Genomic DNA, 12,129 nt, shown 5'->3' on the forward strand with positions numbered 1-12,129 from the left:
GCTGTCCATGGTCATCTCCATTCCTACTCATGTGCACACACCCACACATGAAATGGGAAAAAAGTTTTTAAAGGCATTTTCTTTTTTAATTAAAAATTTTCCATATATCCCAACCACAGTTTCCCCTCCTACTCCTGCTATTAATGCCTTCCCCATCCCTTCTCCTCCAGATCCATTCCTCCATTTTTCTTCAGAAAAGAGCAGGCCTCCCAGGCATATCCACATGGCATGACAAGTTACAAGAAGACTAGTCACAACCTTCACATCAAGGCTGGGTGAGGCAACCCAGTAGGAAGAAAGGGGTCCCAAGGGCAGGTGAAAGAGTGAGAGACACCCCACTCCCACTGATAGGGGTCCCACAAAACACCAAGCTAACACCACAACACATATACAGAGGACTAGCACAGAGATGTTGTAGCTGGTTTGTGATCCGTACCTAGGAGACTGAAGCAGGAGCTTCTAGTTCTAGGTCATAGTTAGTGAGGGCCTCTCTCTCTCAAGTAAATATATAAATAAAAATAAATAAAATAACAACTTGGTGTTGTGGCTCACCTGTAATTCCAGCATGAGGGAAAACCTTGTCTTGAAAAACAAAATCAGCAGAAAAAAGCAGTGGTTCTCAACTTTTTTAATGTTGCAGCGCTTTAATGCAGTTCCTCATGTTGTGATCCCAATTATAAAATTATATTCATTGCTATTTCATTTTTAAAAATTTTATAATTTAATTTTACATATCAACCACAGATTTCCTTGTCCCCGCCCCCCGCCTTCCCCCATCCTCCCCCCCATTCCCATCTCCTCCAGGGCAAAAACCCCCCTGAGGATTGAGTTCAACTTGGTAGATTCAGTCCAGGTAGGTCCAGTCCCATCCTCCCAGGCTGAGTGAAGTGTCCCTGTATAAGCCCTAGGTTCCAAACAGCCAGCTCATGCACTGAGGACAGATCCTGGTCCCACTGCCTGGATGCCTCCCAAACAGATGAAGCTAATCAACTGTCTCACTTATTCAGAGGGCCTGATCCAGTTGGGAGCTCCTCAGCTATTGTTTCATACTTAATGTGTTTCTATTCGCTTGGCTATTTGTCCCTGTGCTTTTTCCAACCTTGGTCTCAACAATTCTCGCTCATACAAACCCTCCTCTTTCTCGACAATTGGACTCCCGGAGCTCCACCTAGGGCCTGGCCGTGGATCTCTGCATCCAGTTCCCTCAGTCACTGGATGAGGTTTCTAGCACAACAATTAGGGTGTTTGGACATCTTATCACCAGTGTAGGTCAGTTTGGGCTTTCTCTCAACCATTGCCAGTCGTCTATTGTGAAGGTATCTTTGTGGATTTCTGGGGACCTCTCTAGCACTTTGCTTCTTCCTATTCTCATGTGGTCTTCATTTACCATGGTCTCCCATTCCTTGTTTTCCTCTCTGTTCTTGATCCAGCTGGGATCTCCTGCTCCCCTCAGCTCTCTTTCCCTCGCCCTTGCCCTTCCTTACCACCACTCACGTCCAGGTTGTTCATGTAGATGTCATCCATTTCTCTGTCATTGGGCGATCTCTGTGTCTTTCTTGGGGTCCTGTTTTCTAGGTAGCCTCCCTGGAGTTGTGAGTAGCAGTCTAGTCATCTTTGTTTTACATCTAGTATCCTCCTATGAGTGAGTGCATACCATGTTTGTCTTTCTGAGTCTGGGTTACCTCACTCAGGATGATTTTTTTTTCTAGATCCATGCATTTGCCTGCAAACCTCATGATGTCATTGTTTTTCTTTGCTGAGTAGTATTCCATTGTGTATATGTACCACATTTTATTTATCCATCCTTCAGTTGAAGGGCATCTAGGTTGTTTCCACATTCTGGCTATTACAAACAATGATGATATTAACATAGCTGAGCAAGTGCCCTTGTGGTATGATCGAGCATTCCTTGGGTATATGCCCAAGAGTGGTATAGCTGGATCTTGGGGGAGATTGATTCCCAGTTTTCTAAGAAAGCACCATATTGATTTCCAAAGTGGTTGTACAAGTTTGCACTCCTACCAGCAGTGGAGGAGAGTTCCCATTGCTCCACATCCTCTCCAGCATAAGCTGTCTTCAGTGTTTTTGATCTTAGCCATCTAACAGGTGTAAGGTGGTATCTCAGAGTCGTTTTGATTTGCATTTCCCTGATGATTAGGGATGTTGAGCAATTCCTTAAATGTCTTTCAGCCATTTGTTTCCTCTGTTGAGAATTCTCTGTTTAGTTCTATAGCCCATTTCTTTTTTATTTTATTTTATTTTACAATACTATTCAGTTCAACATAACAGCCACAGATTCCCTTGTTCTCCTCCTTCCTGCCCCCCTCCCCTTCCCCCCAGCCCACCCTCCATTCCCACCACCTCCAGATCAAGGCCACCCTCGAGGACTGAGATCGACCTGATAGACTCAGTCCAGGCAGGTCAAGTCCCCTCCTCCCAAATTGAGCCAAGCGTCCTGGACTGTTGGGCATTTTGATGTCTAATTTCTTGAGTTCTTTATATATTCTGAATATCAGTCCTCTGTCAGATGTGGGGTAGGTGAATATCGTTTCCCATTCTGTAGGCTGCCGCTTTGCCTTGTTGACCGTATCCTTTGTTCTACAAAAGCTTCTCAGTTTCAAGAGGTCCCATTGATTGATTGTTTCTCTCAGTGTCTGTGCTACTGGTGTTATATTTAGGAAGTGGTATCCTATGCCAATGCGTTCAAGACTATTTCCTACTTTCTCTTCTATCAGGTTCAGAGTAGCTGGATTTATGTTGAGGTCTTGACCCACTTGGACTTGAGTTTTGTGCATGGTGACAGATATGGAGTCTATTTGTAGCCTTCTACATGTTGATGTCCAGTTATGCCAGCACCATTTGTTGAAGATGCTTTCTTTTTTCCATTGTATAGTTTTGGCTTCTTTGTCAAAAATTATATGTTCATAGGGGTTGTGGATTAATATCAGCTTCTTCAATTTGATTCCATTGGTCCACATGTTGGTTTTTATGCCAGTGCCAAGCTGTTTTCATTACTGTAGCTCTATAGTAGAGCTTGAGGTCAGGGATTATGATGCCTCAAGAGGTTGTTTTATTGTACAGGATTCTTTTGGCTATCCTGGATTTTTTGTTTTTCCATATGAAGTTGAGTATTATTCTTTCCAGGTCTGTGAAGAATTGTGTTGGTATTTTGATGGGGATTGCATTGAATCTGTAGATTGCTTTTGGTGAGATTGCCATTTTTACTATGTTAATCCTGCCTATCCATGAGCATGGGAGATCTTTCCATTTTCTGACATCTTCTTCAATTTCTTTTTTCAGGGACTTAAAGTTCTTGTCATACAGGTCCTTCACTTGCTTAGTTAAAGTTACCCCAAGGTATTTTATATCATTTGTGGCTATTGTAAAAGATGATGTATCTCTGGTTTCCTTCTCAGCCTGTTTGTCAATTGTACATAGGAGGGCTACTGATTTTTTTGAGTTGATCTTGTATCCTGCTATGTTGCTGAAGGTGTTTATAAGCTGTATCAGTTCCTTGGTTGAATCTTTGGGGTCACTCAAGTATACTATCATGTCATCTGCAAATAGGGAAAGCTTGACTTCTTCCTTTCCAATTTGTATCCCCTTAATCTCCTTATGTTGTCTTATTGCTCTGGCTAGAACTTGAAGTACTATATTGAATAAGTATGGGGAGAGCAGACAGCCTTGCCTCGTTCCTGATTTAGTGGAATTGCTTTGAGTTTCTCTCCATTTACTTTGATGTTGGCTGTTTGCTTGCTGTAAATTGCCTTTATTATGTTTAGGTATGTTCCCTGTATTCCTCATCACTCCAAGACCTTTATCATGAAGGGGTGTTGGATTTTGTCAAATGCCTTTTCTGCATCTAGTGAGATGATCATGTGGTTTTTCTCTTTGAGTTTGTTTATATGGTGTATTACATTGATGGACTTTCATATGTTGAACCTCCCTTGCATCCCTGGGATGAAGCCTACTTGATCATGGTGGATAATTGTTTTGATGTGTTCTTGGAGCCTGTTTGCCAGTATTTTATTGAGTATTTTTGCATCAATGTTCATGAGGGAGATCGGTCTGTAGTTCTCTTTCTTTGTTGTATCCTTGTTTGGTTTAGGAATCAGGGTGATTGTAGCCTCATAGAAGGAGTTTGGTAATGTTCCTTCTGTTTCTATTGTGTGGAACAATTTAAAGAGTATTGGTATTAACTATTAACTCTTCTTTGAAGATCTGGTAGAATTCTGTGCTGAAACCATCTGGTCCTGGGCTCTTTTTGGTTGGGAGACTTTTAATGACTGATTCTATTTCTTTAGGGGTTATTGGACTATTTAAATAGTTTATCTGGTCTTGATTTAACTTAGGTATGTGGTACCTGTTCATAAAATTATCCATTTTTTTTTTTTTTTTTTTTTTTTTTTTTTTTTTTTTTTTTTTTTTTTAGATTTTCCAGTTTGTGGAGTAGAGGTTTTTGAAGTATGACCTGATGATTCTCTGGATTTCCTCATTGTCTGTTGTTATATCTCCCTTTTCATTTCTGATTTTGTTAATTTGGATGCTCTCTGTGTCTTTTGGTTAGTTTGGATAAGGACTTGTCTATCTTGTTGATTTTCTCAAAGAACCAACTCTTTGTTTCATTAATTTTTTGCATTGTTCTCTTTGTTCCTATTTTATTGATTTCAGCTTTCAATTTGATAATTTCCTGGTGTCTATTCTTCCTGGGAGACTTTGCTTCTCTTTGTTCTAGAGCTTTCACATGTGCTAAGTCACTAGTGTGAGATTTCTCCAACTTCTTTATGTGGGCATTTACTGCTATGAATTTCCCTCTTAGCACTGCTTTCAAAGTGTCCCATACGTTTGGGTATGTGGTGTCTTCATTTTCGTTGATCTCTAGGAAGTCTTTAATTTCTTTATTTCTTCCTTAACCCATTGGTGATTCAGTTGAGCATTATTCAGTTTCCATGAGATTGTAGGCTTTCTGTAGTTTTTGTTGTTGTTGAAATCTAACTTTAAGCCATGGTGGTCTGATAGAATGCAGGAGGTTATTCCAATTGTTTTGTATCTGTTGAGATTTGCTTTGTGGCCAAGTATGTGGTCAATTTTAGAGAAGGTTCCGTGGGGTGTTGAGAAGAAGGTATATTCTTTTTTGTTAGGATGGAATGTTCTGTAGATATCGATTAAGTCCATTTGAGTCATAACATCAGTTAAGTCCTTTATTTCTCTTTTAAGTTTCAATTTGGCTGATTTGTCCAGTGGTGAAAGTGGTGTGTTGAAGTCTCTCACTATTAATGTGTGGGGTTTTATATGTGGTTTAAGCTTTAGTAATGTTTCTTTTACATATGTGGGTGCCCTTGTGTTTGGGGCATAAATGTTCAGAATTGAAACTTCATCTTGGTGGATCTTTCCTGTGATGAGTATGTAATGCCCTTCTTGATCTCTTTTGATTGATTTTAATTTGAAGTCTATTTTGCTGGATATTAGGATGGCTACACCTGCTTGCTTCTTAAGATCATTTGATTGGAAAGTCTTTTCCCAGTCTTTTACTCTTAGGTATTGTCTATCTTTGAATTTGAGGTGTGTTTCTTGTATGCAGCAGAAAGATGGGTCCTGCTTTTGTATCCATTCTGTAAGCCTGTGTCTTTTTATAGGTGAATTAAGTCCATTGATATTAAGGGATATTAATGACCAGTGATTGTTCATTCCTGTTATTTTTTGTTGGTAGTGTGTGTGTACTTCTCTTCTTTGAGGTTTACTGCTGTGATGTTATCTGTTGCATGTGTTTTTGAGAGTGTATCTGACTTCCTTAGGTTGGAATTTTCCTTCTAGTGCTTTCTGTAGGGCTGGGTTTGTGGATAAGTATTGTTTAAATCTGGAATGTCTTGTTCACCCTGTCTATGATGATTGAAAGTTTTGCTGGGTATACTAGTCTAGGCTGGCATCCATGGTCTCTTAGTGTCTGCATTACATCTGTCCAGGTCCTTCTGGCTTTTAAAGTCTCTGTTGAGAAATCAGGTGTTATTCTGATGGGTTTGCCTTTATAAGTCACTTGGTCTTTTTCCTTTGATGCTCTTAATATTCTTTCTTTATTCTGTACATTTAGTTGTTTAATTATTATGTGGCGAGGGGACTTTTTGGGGGGGGGTCTAGTCTGTTTGGTGTTCTGTTGGCTTCTTGTATCTTCATAGGCATTTCCTTCTTTAAGTTAAGTTCTCTTCTATGATCTTGTTGAATATATTTTCTGTGCCTTTGAGTTGGTATTCTTCCGCTTCCTCTATCCCTATTATTCATAGGTTTGGTTTTTTCATGCTGTCCCAAATTTCCTGGACATTTTGGGTCATGACTTTGTTGGCTTTAGTGTTTTCTTTGACTGATGAATCTATTTCTTCTACCGTATCTTTAACGCCAGAGATCCTCTCTTCCATCTCTTGCATTCTGTTGGTTATATTTGCATCTGAAGTTCCCCTTCTTTTCTTCAGATTTTCTATTTCCAGCATTCCCTCTGTTTGTGTCTTTTTCATTTTTTCTATTTCCCTTTTCAGGTCTTGCACTGTTTCCCTCATCTGTTTCATTGCTTTTTCATGATTTTCTTTCAGGGATTTATTGTTTTCTTCTGCTAATTTATTTGTCCTTTCCTCTAATTTTTTTTATAGTGTTCTTCCCATTTTTTGTTTTTCTTTTCCTCAATTTCATTGTGATTTCTTCTATATAAGCCTCTACCCTCTTCATGATGTTATTCTTAAGGTTGCTTTCTTCTGCTTCTTCCATTTTGTGATGTTCAGGTCTAGCTGTTGGAGGAGGGCTAGGTTCTGGTGATGCTGTACTGCTCTTCATTTTGTTGTATGTACTTCTGCCTTGACATCTGCCCTTGTCCTTGTGGATTCGTTCTTGGTCTTATCAGTGCTCTTGGTTCAGACAGAGCTGACAGATTCAGGAAGCCTCTCTCTCTTGTCCAGATGGGAGGTCTGGGGCAGGATGGGAGCTTGGGGCTCTTGTCTACATGGGAGGTCCAGGGCAGGAAGGGAGCTGGGGGCTGGTGACAACTAGTGTTCAGAAGGTCAACCTATCACAACCAAGGGTTCTGTTAGAGGAAACTATCACACAAGGCATTATGGAATTATTGCCTTTTGATTGAATTGGCTGTCTCTTGTTGCAAACTTCTTGTGCAATAACAGCTATGATTCTCCCCATTTACCATGCATCTCCATGAATTGTGTACATGTCCCATCTGGACAAGAGGTGCGTGCCTGGGTTCAGACCCAGAGAGGCTTGCCCCTAGATCCCATCCCTGGGCACCAGCCATTCTGGGGAAGAACTGCCCAACTTGGCCCCAGGTTCTGGCCATCATGCAGGATCTCCTCCCCCCCACAAGGAAGGTTCCCCAGCTGCTGTCCCCATCCTACATATTCACCTCACCCTGAAATACGTGAGCTGTCTCACTGAAGCTGACTCATTATATAATGGGGGGGGGGACCCTAAGGCACTTAAATGATATTTTCAAATGGTCTGGAATATTCAAGAAGATAAAGCTGAAAGTAATGGTGTAGAAGGGGGAACAGACATAAAATTGAATGGCATAGAAAACTAATGAGGGTGGGAAGAAAGCTACCTCCCCATACAGTTCTGCTCAGATGGGGGCTAGTCAGCCGGGGTCCTCAAGGCCCCAGTTGGTGAAGAGAGCCATGGGCATGTGGACCTTACTATGATAAGGAAATATGTGGTGGAGAATGGGAGAGAGAGAAGCAGAATGGATCACGAGCTGTGGGAAGACTCAGTAAGGAAGAAATGAAGATGTGAGGAATGGGCAGATGTTGGAGGCCTGCCTGCCCCGTTCCTCAGGCCATGGTGAAGGCAGTGAGGAGTAGACCGAGGAGCCATGTTGATGTCCCAGCTGGGCGGCTGCCAAGGGCCATGTCTGGGCCCCTGGTCCTACAGTAGCCAGGGTCTGGTTGATGTCCACCGCTCCTGTTGCCAATGAGTGCCATGTTGATTCCAGTGAGTTGGGCCACCTCCTGGGGCCATCTTTGGCTCCATGAGTCACACTGCTGCTGGAGCCATAGGGATCTGGGCAGGCTTTGTTGCCAACTGGGGCCTTGGAGACAACCAGGCCTAGGCTGCTCCCAAAGACTATGTCTGGGTCCATGAACCTACTGTGGCTGCCGATGTCTATGCTGATGCCCATGTCCCATGTTTCCACCAAGGGCCACATGAAGCCTGGAGACTGAACTGAAGCCTGTGGCCTTATTGGTGTCCAGGGGCTATGCTGTTGCCAGAGCCATCCTGATCTGATTGGCTGGGGCTACCACTTGGAGCTTGGATGTCGACCAGCTGGGGTCTGTGTTGAAGTCTGTGGCCCAGGTTGCCACTAGGGCCCATACAGAGGCCCAAGATCTGGGCCTGAGGCTGTTGCTTGGTTGGAGTCTGGGGTCCACACCACAGCTTGGGTCACACATATGAGGGTGGCCTGTGCTGCCACCCAGGGCCATGGTGTTATCTGGGTCCAGGCTGCTGCTGAGGACCATGCCTGGGTTGGTGGCCCTATAGTGCTCAGGGTTCAGGTTGATATATGTGGTTCCTGTTGCCACCAAGTACCATGAGGATGCCCAGGGTCAGATTAGCCATCTGAGTTTAGGATGGTGTCCAAAGGCCAGGATGCATCCAGATATGAGTGGCTTGAGCAGCTATTGAACAGCATGGTGACATCCAGGCCAGAGATGTAGCTGAGGGTCATGTCAGGGTCTGTGGCCCTACTGCAGCAAGGGTCTGTGCTGATGTCCGATGTTCCTGTTATCATAGAAGGCCATGAAGACACTTGAGATCCAGGGCCATGTTGGTGTCTCAGAGCCATACTGCTGCTAGGGCAGTGGTGAGATTCAAACTCAGCTGTTGTTGAGAACCATGTTGGGTCCATGGTCCTACTGAGGCTGGGGTCTGTGCTGTTAAGGAGTTCTGTTAAGGATCTGGTGAGGATGGTGTACCAGAAACCAGAGGCCTTAAACCAGACTAGTGACTCACTGCAGTGAGCATTTGCCAGTCAAGCTGATGGGACAAAGTGGCATACTCTATGGCACACCGAGGCCTCCAATGCCACCAGGACGAGTGAAGAGGTGATGGAGAGGGAGGAAAGAAGGAGAAGCAAAGAGAATTTTATGGGTTTTTTTTTGTGTTCTTGATTACTGTGTTTTGTTTTCTTTTGTGGTGGGATGTGGCAGGGATGAGGGGAGGATATGGGGGGACTGGGAGGTGAGCAGAATTGGGGTGCATGATGTGAAAGTGCCGAAGAGTCAACAAAGAAGTTAAATAAAAAAGATTTGTGCCAAAAAAAGAAAAACTAAGGAAATTACAGAGAGAGAGAGAGAGAGAGAGAGAGAGAGAGAGAGAGAGAGAGAAACCTCAAATTAGAGAAAAAAATTGGTGTATAGAACTCCATATAGACAAACAGAGAAGAAACTCTCCACAACATACAGCAGTCAGGATATCAAAAATACAAGTGAAAAAATAATTGTAAAAGCAGCTTGAAAAAGATGACAACTCACAGACAAAGACAGAAAGATCAGAATCGTCCCAGATTTTTCATCTGCCTTGACAAAGGTCAGAAGTACATGAAATGAGTTACTTCAAGCTTTGAAAGCAAACTGCGACCCAAGAATTCTGTATTCTGCAAAGATCTCTTTCAACATTAATGGAGAAATAAAGGTATTTCAAGATAAACACAAATTAAGGCCATTCACAACAACCAAGCCAGCCACTGCAGAAGGTTTATAGTGGAATATCTCACAGGGAGAATGGAGGACAGCTGTCTTCATGTGAAGCATGAGCATACACTTTATGAAAACAATAGATAAGCTAGACTTGAGAAAGAAACAACCCCCTTCAACACAGCAACTCAGCAAACCCTCAAAACCAATATAGGAGAAGAAAAAGAAATACCAATAATCCAGCAAAACAGAAGAACATCACCTCACAAATTTAGAGGAAATAGCAAGCCCCTTCCTATAATAATCTTAAATGTAAATTGTATGTGGTCATTTCTTTCCTGCCTGTCAGCTTCTAAATAACAGACTTAGAGATTGGGTATGAATTATAAATGATCAGCTGATATCTCAAGTTTGTTACTAGCTAACTCTTACACTTAAATTAACCTGTCTTTCTTAATTATGCCTTGCCACATGGCCGGGTACCTTTTCTCAATCCAGCATGTCCGTCTTGCTTCTCTGTGTCACCAGTGACTCTGACTCTGCCCTTCTTCCCACTCCCACCCCCAGCATTCTCCCTGTCTCAGGCTGTCTCACCCAATCTCTTTCTGCCTAGCTATCTGCCAACGAGCTTTTTATTAACAATGAGAGCAGCACATTTTCACAGTGTAGAGGATTATTCCTCAGCAGTAAATGGCCCCAGTTTACCACTAAAAAGATACAGACTGATGGACTGGATTAAAAAGCAAGAACCAACTATACATTCTCTCCAAGAAACACACTTACCCCCAAAGAAACCAAATCCACAATGTCAAAGGACAGAAAACAAACTACCAAGTGTGATGGCGAATCTTGGTTGTCAACTTAACTACATCTGGAATCAACTAAAACCCAAGAAACTGGGCACACATGCAAGGCATTTCTCTGAATAGATCATTTGAGGTGGGAACACCTGCCCTAAATCTGGATCTTTTGAGGTCAGAAGGACTACCCTAAATCTGGGCCATATCTTCTGGTGGCAGCCCATAGACTAGGAAGTGGAAGCTGGAAGTTTTTACTTTTTGCCTGCTTGCCCTCACTCTTGCTGGCAAGCTCATCTATCCTGTTGTTGAGGCTTTCCTTTGCTGGTATTCTTCAGAATTCCAACACAGACTGAAGACTAGCAGCTCTCTAGGGCTTCCTGGGGATTCCATCTGCAACTGGAATTGATGAGACATCCAGTCTGTGGATTGATTGTTTTGGAACTACTTGAACCACAGCATTGAAGCCACTCTAATAATTTACACACACACACACACACACACACACACACACACACACACACACACACACACATACACTCATCCATTCTATCAGTCTGTTCCTTTAGAGAACCCTGACTAATATACCAAGCAAATGAAAAATATAAAGAAGCAGATATTGCTATCTTTCTATAAGGAAATGTAAACTTTGTAGCAAAATTAATGAGCTGAACTTAGACATATAGAATATTCCCCCAACAGATAAGAAATACACATTTTTCTCAGCAGCACACATAACCTTCTCCCAAAGTAATCAAGCCTCAACAAAGCAGAGAACAAACAATAAAACTAAGATAATTCCTTACATCTTATCAGACCACAATGAAATAAAACTAGAAATCAACAATGAGAGAAATGACCCAAACCACAAAAAATACTTGGAGGCTGAAGGATGCATTGTTGAATGAACAGTTGGGGATCATTCAAGAAATCAGACAGGACATTTTAAGATTTCCAGAAACAATAATAAAAACAGAACCTATCTGATGTCTGAGACACAGCCAAGGCAGCCCTAAAAGGAAAGTTTATAGTAAATAATGACACTGCACCCAAGGTGATTTTTCTACTGGGACTCTCATCTGCTGTGTCCTTTTCCTCCACATGGGGGCAGTGGTGAGGCTCAGCAGCCGGTGGACAAGATGGGAAGTGGGAGGAGCTGCTAGAGATCCAGCCTAGGGTCTGGGTCTCCAGTGTCTTTCCCTGCACTGCTTCTCTTGCTGGCAAACTTTCAGAATAAAGGAGGTGACATCAGCGATGCCTAGGTGCAGAGAGCTGAAGGAGTTTGTAAGAAAAAAAACAACAACAAGAAATCAGCAAAGAGGAGTAATGGAAGCATTAACGCAGTTGCACTTTTTTTCAACAAAGTACATGATTTTAATTACTATGAAAAAGTTCCACTCTGGGCCCCACTGGTGGTACATGCCTTTAATCCCAGGACTCCGGAGGCAGAAGCAGGTGAATTTCTGTGAGTTCAAGGTCAGCCTAGTCTAGAGAGTGAGATCCAGGACAGCTAGGGCTGTACAGAGAAACCCTGTCTCAAAGAAACAAACAAACAAACAAACAAAAAACAAAAGTATGAAAAAATGGGGAAAAAAAGCCCCACTCTCTAGTTCCTTGTGGAGTCCTGACACACCCAGATGATTTGTGCT

This window comes from Peromyscus maniculatus, chromosome 5 (assembly GCF_049852395.1).
Source record: "Peromyscus maniculatus bairdii isolate BWxNUB_F1_BW_parent chromosome 5, HU_Pman_BW_mat_3.1, whole genome shotgun sequence".
NCBI classification, from domain to species: domain Eukaryota; kingdom Metazoa; phylum Chordata; class Mammalia; order Rodentia; family Cricetidae; genus Peromyscus; species Peromyscus maniculatus.